This window comes from Macrobrachium nipponense, chromosome 2 (genome assembly GCF_015104395.2).
Source record: "Macrobrachium nipponense isolate FS-2020 chromosome 2, ASM1510439v2, whole genome shotgun sequence".
In the NCBI taxonomy this organism is placed as follows: domain Eukaryota; kingdom Metazoa; phylum Arthropoda; class Malacostraca; order Decapoda; family Palaemonidae; genus Macrobrachium; species Macrobrachium nipponense.
The window spans coordinates 56,514,619-56,523,422 of NC_087201.1; the positions used below are offsets into that span (position 1 = coordinate 56,514,619).

An 8,804-nucleotide genomic window follows, 5' to 3' on the forward strand; every position below is an offset into this window, starting at 1 on the left:
GTCGAATCGAGGATGCTTTTCAGTAAAAACTGTTCCATTCCATGAAGATTAACTTTAGTTCTAAATGTGGATTGGTTGGGATTAAATCACACTGAATTACGATGCTCATGAAGGAAGACTGATTTACTGGTGGTAAAGAATATACAATATTAAATGCTCTACTGTCTCTAAGATTAAATTTATGCCTGATACTTCCATTTAAGTTAGAAGAGCTTCGCGCAATCGTAGATGTGCTGAACCTCCTGCATCAAGGACGTTTTCAGTGGTCGCCTTTGAGAGCCTATGAACGTAATTCTGATTCGTTCGCAATGAGTCAGTCTCAGACAGTGTTCACGGTGAGACGTGTGTTGTGGTGCTTACCCGACGGACTCGCTTAAAAGTTATTTTCGTCCAGAGTGGTGTCAGTGCTGGTGTAGACCCGAAGGACCAGGAATGTGCGCTAATTTTATGAATGTGAACTGATGAGGTCTCTCCCACTGTCATAAAGTGTTTTCGCAGGTTGGATGATTAAAACTACGTTTTGTTTTGGGAAGGTACGTACTAGGTAGTAATTTTATAGCTAGTAGGTATTAGCCGAATTTAATGGTATCATTGCAAGGGGAAATGACACTTGTTCTTGTGCCTGAAATTGCATGGAAAGTTTATTGCAAAGGGCTACGATACTAATTGTACGTTTGTTATATAATCAATTGTTAATATATGGGATAAACTAGTAAGACTCTTCCAGCCCAGGAATGTGACATTTGACTTGACAAGTGCTAGCCAGGCTTTACGGTGCCGAGAAAACACGAGTTTTCATGTCTGAATTTCGGAAATAGCCTTAGATAGGTACGGTAGTGTAAGTGAAAAGTGTGAAAAACACTTAGGTTATTCAAGTTCTTAACAAAACTTGATATATCAGGTAGGTTACCCTTAACCGGAAAGTTAAATCATGAGTGAAAGATGTAAGCTCAATTCTTAAAGAAATATGCGGAAGACTGGTTGCAATATGCCTATAGGCCAAACGTTATATCTTTGTTGATTTAATCAGTGTTGACGTAGCCTATTATTATGAGCTTGATACAGTTAAGTTGGAAGGTCTTAGGCCTAGGAGGTTTTATTATAGGTTTTGTGTTGTTTGATGAGTCTTGGCATCTAGTAGGTTAGGCGACGATTTTATAAGGCGGCAGTTAATGATCTGACAGTGCTCTAAAATGCCAACACAGTTGCGTTCATGGTATTTGCCTTATTTCCGGACTTCCTGATTGAAATTTCTGCATTCTGCTGAATTTGTAGTTCATTGCAGTTGACACACACGCTATGCCGCGGTTCGTTCGATCAGCGAAGTTGAGCGACTTTCAATCTAGCAAATACTTGGATGGGTGACCGGCCACTAAGACATGTCAACTTTGTAATGGGTTAACAACCCCATCCCTGAAGGAGTCTGCGTGTATATATGTATATGTATACACAAACTGAAGAAAGGCCAGTGTTTAGTGTATCATGGAGACTGGTGATGAGTGAAAGTACAGATGTGTTACTTTGAGGACCGTTTGGGCACGTTTAAGTATGGCAGGAGAGAAAGTATGTATGGGGCAAGAATGGGAAAGAATGAGCTAAAGAGTGGGTTTTAGGTTGGTTAATAGAGATGGGCATTTGTGCCAGATGATTAAATTTAAAGAATATATATATATATATATATATATATCTATATATATTATATATATATATATATATATATATATATATATATATCATATACTATAAAGGAAAATTCTGAAGTAATAGTTTAAATGTTAGTACAAGATCGATATTGTAGGGTGATATAATGAACGTTATGGATGTTATTTAGCTGAAATGCAAGTTAAAGATGAATTGGCAAAAAATGTATTTGTAAGATTGAGACAGATGTGTTTGATAAGATGGAGAAAGTGGGTACAGATGGGTGAAAGACATGGAAGTGGATGGAGTATGTGAGGAATGCAGAAATCCTGTGTGGGACCATAGAGTCAGCAGTGAAGTTTTGTTATTATAGTGTACTAATTATAAGGAAGTGGGATTGACTGTGTTTCAGGTATAGGAGGGTGGGTAAGGTAGTCAGGGAAAAGCAAAGGGCCATATATATATTTAGGGGCGGGAGGGCAAAAAGGCCATTTCCTGTGACCTTACAACCTTAAGCAAAATTTTAAAAGGGAAATTTACATAAACCTTTTGCTAACCAATGTATGATTCATATGAAACTTATCCCTCATCTATAATGTGTAATCCTCTAGGCAAATGCTTAATCTGTTTTTTCACAGGACCCCATATGCCCACTAGCCTAGGGCCCCATGTATCTTAAATCCACTCCTTAGAAAGTTCAACTAAATTCACCCAGATTCCTATAAAGTGAAAGAGGTAATAAAGGTGAGGAAGTATCTTGAAGAAAGTAAGGCGTTGCTCTACAAAGAATTGACTAAAAAAAATAGGGTTAATGAGCCCATAGATCCCAAAACACAAGATGCAAACGGAGGAAGGTTATCTGAAGTGAATGCAATTCTGGCTAATGGAGTAAGCATTTTGAATATTGTTGTTTGTAAAACTTAGAAATGTGGGGCAGAGTTACAAGCTCCAGAAATGGAGATGATTTGTGCAAGTTTGAGAAATCTTTTGGAAGGGTCCGTTGATGATGTAGGCTAAGAACACCAATAAAGAGTTTGAAGAATGGAAAGGTACTAGGGGTTGTGATTTAGTGAGATACTCAGGACAGGGAATAGGTTCCCAAAGAGTGGATGAAAGGGTGAAATAATTTTTGTTCCTTTGTATTAGGATAAAAACCTGTGTAGACGTATGAAATGGCTGTTTTGATATTGTGTACAGGGAGCCCTGTCACGATTTAGTTTTTAAAACGATAGTTTATACGCACGGCCATACACACGCACACAGATACTACACACATTTGTGTATGTTTGCGGCCGAGTATGTGTGTGAGATAGTGAGTGATTTTTGTCCTAGTCTTTTTCTAAGACAGTGCTTGTTAATTGGCGACGGATATGCTGCTTCCCTTATTTTACAACAACATTGCACACACTCTCTCTCTCTCTCTCATGTATGCCCGCACACTCAGAGAGAGAGAGATAGAAAAATTCTCTCCCACATAGGAGTTGTCCTAGAATCTAAACTCAATGCCAGCTTTCCTACAGTGTGCAGTGAAACTGCACGACAATGAAACGAGACCAGGGACCTCCACCGCGTGCTTGTTGCGAGTTTAAACTTTTGGCTGTTGGATGCTGTCCAAGAAATTGTGGAGGGCGATAGCCGCCATCCTTGAAGAGAACACAATTGAAGGTCGTTGACATCAAAGTTAAAATCAGTCTCAGTTATAGTAAAGTAGCCTTTAATTATTATTATTATTATTATTATTATTATTATTATTTCGTAATTGGTGTCGAAATGATTGAAGACTCGATCTTGTACCGATCAGAGTACTAAAAATGAAGATGACTGTTCATGATCTGTGTGTACTTTATATCCTATTCACTTTGCTGTTGCCGACGGCAATTGCTTGCTCGTTAGACCCAAACCGTTGGTCCCGCAATCAAGAAGTACAGCAACGAGAATGAGTGACTTCCAGAACTGCGTTTTACGAAAGCGCGGATCCCCATGTCATAAGCGCGTCGCGTTCTTCATGAAAGCGCGTCTATTTATTTATCTATTTTTACATCAATAGAGCGGCTGAAATTTGTACCAAGCGCGCTAGCCGGACTGCCGTTTGTTGCCCACTGCTCACTATTATAGTCCAGTGCCACCAGCGCTTGAAAAATCTTTCAAGATCTTGAAAATTTAACTCAAAGGTTGACAGCTTGAAATAAAAATGTGAAAATCTCCGAAATCTTGACAATTATGTACAGAGTCCTGAAACAGACAATCTAGGGAAAATGGAAGCAGGTATCGGTCAGACAGAGTTCTTGTCACAACTTTCTTGTCAGATATGCGAGAGGTTTCCTTTGGAAGAAGACAGTGTCATTGCTATGTTGCCCAACATGGAGCCGAAGGAAGCTACAAGTACTGAAAGACAGAAAAGTCCATCACTAAACTTGCCCTTTTTCTGATTTCGACTTAATATGGGAATTATGATTTTCAGGAATTTATTGATCAAAAACTTCAGGTCGTAATTTCATTGAAACGTGGTGGGAATGTCAGTCCTGGGCGCTTTTTTGAATCCGTACAGTGCTGTTAGTGATCGTAATTCAGTAACAAAAAAAAAGTCTCATAATAATCTGAATGATCAGCTTGGATGGGCGCAAAATAACACTAAGTCAGGTAATGACACATTCCCTTACTTGTGGCTTCTAGGGTGCTATTGTGACTCATTGCTGTTCATAGTAGACCTGTAATTACGTTCCGAAGAAAGTATCGGATGATTGAGTTTTAGGATGGAATTTCTAGCCCCGAGGGATAGTCTCAGATATTTTGTGTCTTCGTGGCTATTACTGATGGTGAGAAACCTAAGTAGTGACCAGACCCAATGTTGCATAATTTCGATGATCAAATGATTCTCGAAAACAGCTGTCACATCTTTTACTATAGATCTTTATGTGGATCTTATTTCCGGAGAGAGATTTTAGTTCTTTTAAATGTGTTGTGTGCCCCCAAACAAGGGTCTTACCCAGAAGTTGATGGTATTTTCAATTCAGACTCCTATGATTTGAAAGACCTGTCTTATCGCACCATGTAATTATTATTATTATTATTGGTTTTCATGCCTCAGTGCGACCCACTGCTATTGATGATCAGTGAGAGAAAGCTTGCTTGTACTGCCCCTCCCTGGGGAACTCATGACTGGGTTACAAAGCATCTTGCGTGGTCTTCAGTACCTCTGTGTAAATCTTGTTCATGGCATCCAAGAGCTGTTAATCATTTTTCGTGAGTATCACGATGCCTTCTAATCGTAAACAGGTCTTGCACCGAATGCCTTATCTGGGTATCCAGTGGTTCTCAAACTTTCTCGTGAGTGACCCAATTCGGAACATTTCAGTCCTTCGCGATCCAAAATAAAGTAAATAGAAAGAAAATGTACAGTGATATATACACTTTATTTTGGAAATAATAAGAATAAAGTGGGAACCGTGGCACCATTAGTGGGGCCTAGGAGGAGGGAGGGAGGGAGGGAGGGAGGGTGTGGGGCGGGAGGGGGAATGGGAGAGGATGAACATACATTACACAAGTCATTTGTGGTTAAAAGAAGAATTCAATTAAGTAGCTGAAATCCACTGAAGCATGATGATTTTCCTGTGTCCCTGCGACCCGTCAAAATTGATCTCGCGGCACATTGTTTGAGAACCACTGAGACAAACACGAGACGTGATAATTTGTTGCTGTCGGTTGTTACAGTTGGCTGGATCATCCGGGATTATAATAATAAAAAATAAAAGTGATAGTGGCGTTAGATAAGGTTACCCGAGGAAAACAACTCCATATCAAAGATTGTGCAAAAAAAGAAAGAGGACGTTGGAATTGTCGAATCCTGTACGCTCGAGTTGGTCAAATTTTGAAAACGGTAAATAACTCCAAACAAAAATAACTTTTTTCTTGATTGTCACAATATTACGTATGATATTCATTAGCATCTCATGCGATCACACAGTACCCGACAGCAGCGCCTCAGTGGAGTGGCGTGGTCGGCATGGCATTGGCGTGCCACCTCGGTGGCCGCGATCGATTCTCGGGCATTCCATTGAGGAGTGAGAGATATGTATTTCTGGTGATAGAGTTCACTCTCAACGTGGTTCGGAAGTCACGTAAAGCCGTTGGTCCCCTTGCTGAATAACCACTGGTTCCATGCAACGTAAAAACACTAAAAACAAACAAACAAAAGTACCCGATAGCTTCTTATTTTCGAATATGGCGTAGCAGGATGTTCATGAAGGAACCCCTTGTTTATTATAATCGTGTATATTCCCATATTTCGCATCTCATGTTTGCTTACCCGAGATTTGTGGCCTCGCTTTGAAAACCCTTTCTGAGCAGTCACTGTTTTGGCCTTAGCCTAGTTTTTCAGTCTCCTTTATCTGTTCGAGTAAATTCCAATCTTTTGCCAGGATTGAGTTGACAATGGACACCTGGCTGTCGATGGATGCTTTTAGCATATCAGCATTTCCGGAGATGGTTGCTTTCAGAAATGATAAACACCTGCCTCGGCTTTGAAGGCAAATTGACCTCGGTTCTCGCTTCTGTTTTTTTTTTTTTTTTTTTTTTTTTTTTCGAGGAACGTCCCAGCCGTCTAGACTGACAGCAAAATGAGATTGAGTGATGTCATTCATAAAAAATGTCTTCCTGTAAGAGACCCGAGCACGTCTTGGCTGCTCTTGTATGAAGCTTTGGACCTTGGTATGAAGGGGGAAAAGTGACGCGGGATAGAAAAAAAAGGGCTCTCTCTCTCTCTCTCTCTCTCTCTCTCTCTCTCTCTCTCTCTCTCTCAGTCATAAACTTCGTGGCTCAAGTAAGGCACCCTGTTTTCATTTCTCAGCATTTGTTATCGTCGTTGTTTAAAGGATAGTAAAATGTTTATGGTTAAATACATATTGAGATTAATTTTTTTTTGGAATATGCTTCAAAGTTATTGTTGTTTATACAACAGACATTTCTTCTCTTTATTTCTTCCTTCCATTTTTTTTTTATTAGATCTGTTGCCACGTACATCCAATGTCAAGTATGGCATTCCTCTTCAGTTTTTTAAACATTACAGTTCAGTCATCTTTTAAGATCAAACGCTAACGTGCTTGGAATTCGTCGGCCACAGCTTCCAGAACCAACATAAGGTTTCGTTTTACCCAAAAGCCTCTCGCATGGGTCTGCCGCGCGTGATTCGTCGGGAGTAGCCAGCCGGATGGGCTACAGAAAAAGAAGGGCGTGGTTCTTCCCACTTTCTATAGAAGAAGAAGGAGGAGGAGAAGCCAGTAACATACCCACCCGCGTTTTGTGCGCGCCTTCTGACGAACTTTATTATTAGATGCGCTTTTTTTCGTGATGAGCGTATAATGTGTGGTCTTGCCCCGTTTGGCTTTTCCTGTTGACTTTCTTATTCTTTTTGGCAGGAGATCGCTCTTTATTTACCAGCGTTCTCCTTTGGAAAACCTTCAGAAGTGTGCTAAGACTGAGCGAGCACTTGAGATGATACATGTAAGAGTTCGCAAATACCCTTTGCTGATAATCTTAAGTGAAGATCTTAGATTAAATTGCCTTCATATTCAGTATGCGTTTGTTTTATGAATTCAGACATGCACACACACAAAAATTTATAAATTATACACACACACACACACACACACACACACACACACACACACACACACACACACATATATATATATATATATATATTATATATTTATATAATGTACATATATTTTTTTCCTTTTCAGACTAAGTAGCAATATTACTAAAACACTGGCAATGGTGAGAATGGGTCCATCCTAGTTCAAGTGAAATGTGTGTAGTGTTTTAAGATGAAATAGCCTTATGTCCCTGCTGGTAGGATAGTGACCAAGATCGCAGCGTTCCTACGGTCCTTAGCTGCAACCTCTTTCACTCGTTTTACTCTGCCTCCGTCCATTCGTATTATCTTTCTCCTCTCTTGCTATCCAACATCTCTTAACATTTGTTTCAAGGTGCAACTACGAAGTTTTATACTCAGACCTTTGTACCCCAAATTTGCGTTTCAGCGCTGAATGACCTCATAGGTCCCAGCGCTTGGCCTTTGGCCTTAATTCTATATGCCATTCCATTCCATAGTGATCAACGGGTTTATCTCAATCTTACTAGCAGGCAGGGGTTCGAATCCTACTGATGGATGCAAAGGCTTATAAGAGTCTCTCTCTCTCTCTCTCTCTGTATATTATATATATATATATATATATATATATATTATATATATATATTATATATATATATTAATATATATGCTATATATATATACTATATATATATATATATATATATATATATATATATATACACACACACACGTGTGTGTGTGTGTATGATACATACGCAGACACACGTATATGTATATATATGTATATATGGCAGATCCCTTCATAACGGTAAACCGTAAATGAAAGTAAATGTAATTGTTCATTAAATATTATTTTGCTTCTCAATTTGCAGACGCACACTTGGTCTTAGCTTTTGCTAAAAGCATTGGAAACTATGTGTATCGTCGTCTGTAGGCCTATCTGTGCATTAATTTCTACTCGTGAGCCGTTTCACCTCTGAAAATAGGTCTTGACGGTAATTTCGACCAAATTCAAGTTTTCTCGCTGCAAGAGATTGTTATGAAACTCCTCGAAACTGACGACGAACGGTTACCCTTGAAAAGGACACGGATAAGGATTCATTGAACTCGATCTTAGCCCAGGTTGAAGCCCGTTTGGTTGGAAGGAAGACGACAACAGTCATTTACAAGACGGAAAATCCGCGAGTCAAAGTCCACTAAGAACGAAAAGTGTGTGTGGGGGTGTGTTTGTGTGTATCGAAGAGCATTCCCAGATGGTGAGACTCCCTCCGCGGATGAGGACATGAACATACGTAGTGTGTTATTTGGTTCTTTGAGCTTTTTTTTTTTTTTGTCGTAGTTTCATTCCATGCTGCTTCAATGCCCGTTGACACGGATTTTTTTTTGAGTTATGATTTGTTGTTAGAAATGAAGGAAACTCAATGAAAGGGTTAAATTGTGTTTGTTAAAAGTTTTTAGCTTCTCTTGGTATTCTGTGATTGTGAGTGTGAGTGCGTGGTTGTTTTCCGTTGTGATGCTTTATTACTATTTCCTTTCCGTCTTTTATTAT

The 8,804-nt window shown here is 39.4% G+C and overlaps 1 protein-coding gene across 7 annotated transcripts in view; it reads left to right on the forward strand.

Annotated features, from left to right (window-relative positions):
- The first annotated feature begins 280 nt into the window (after positions 1-280).
- LOC135220599 (calpain-5-like) overlaps positions 281-8,804 on the forward strand; it is a 221,245-nt gene continuing 212,721 nt past the window's right edge. For 3 of the 7 annotated variants that reach the window (XM_064257868.1, XM_064257869.1, XM_064257875.1), the window contains exon 1: positions 281-533. The gene's annotated coding sequence lies outside the window, so the exon portion shown is untranslated. The remainder of the gene's footprint in view (positions 534-8,804) is intronic. The other 4 variants (XM_064257873.1, XM_064257870.1, XM_064257871.1 and 1 more) reach the window with 4 other exon arrangements.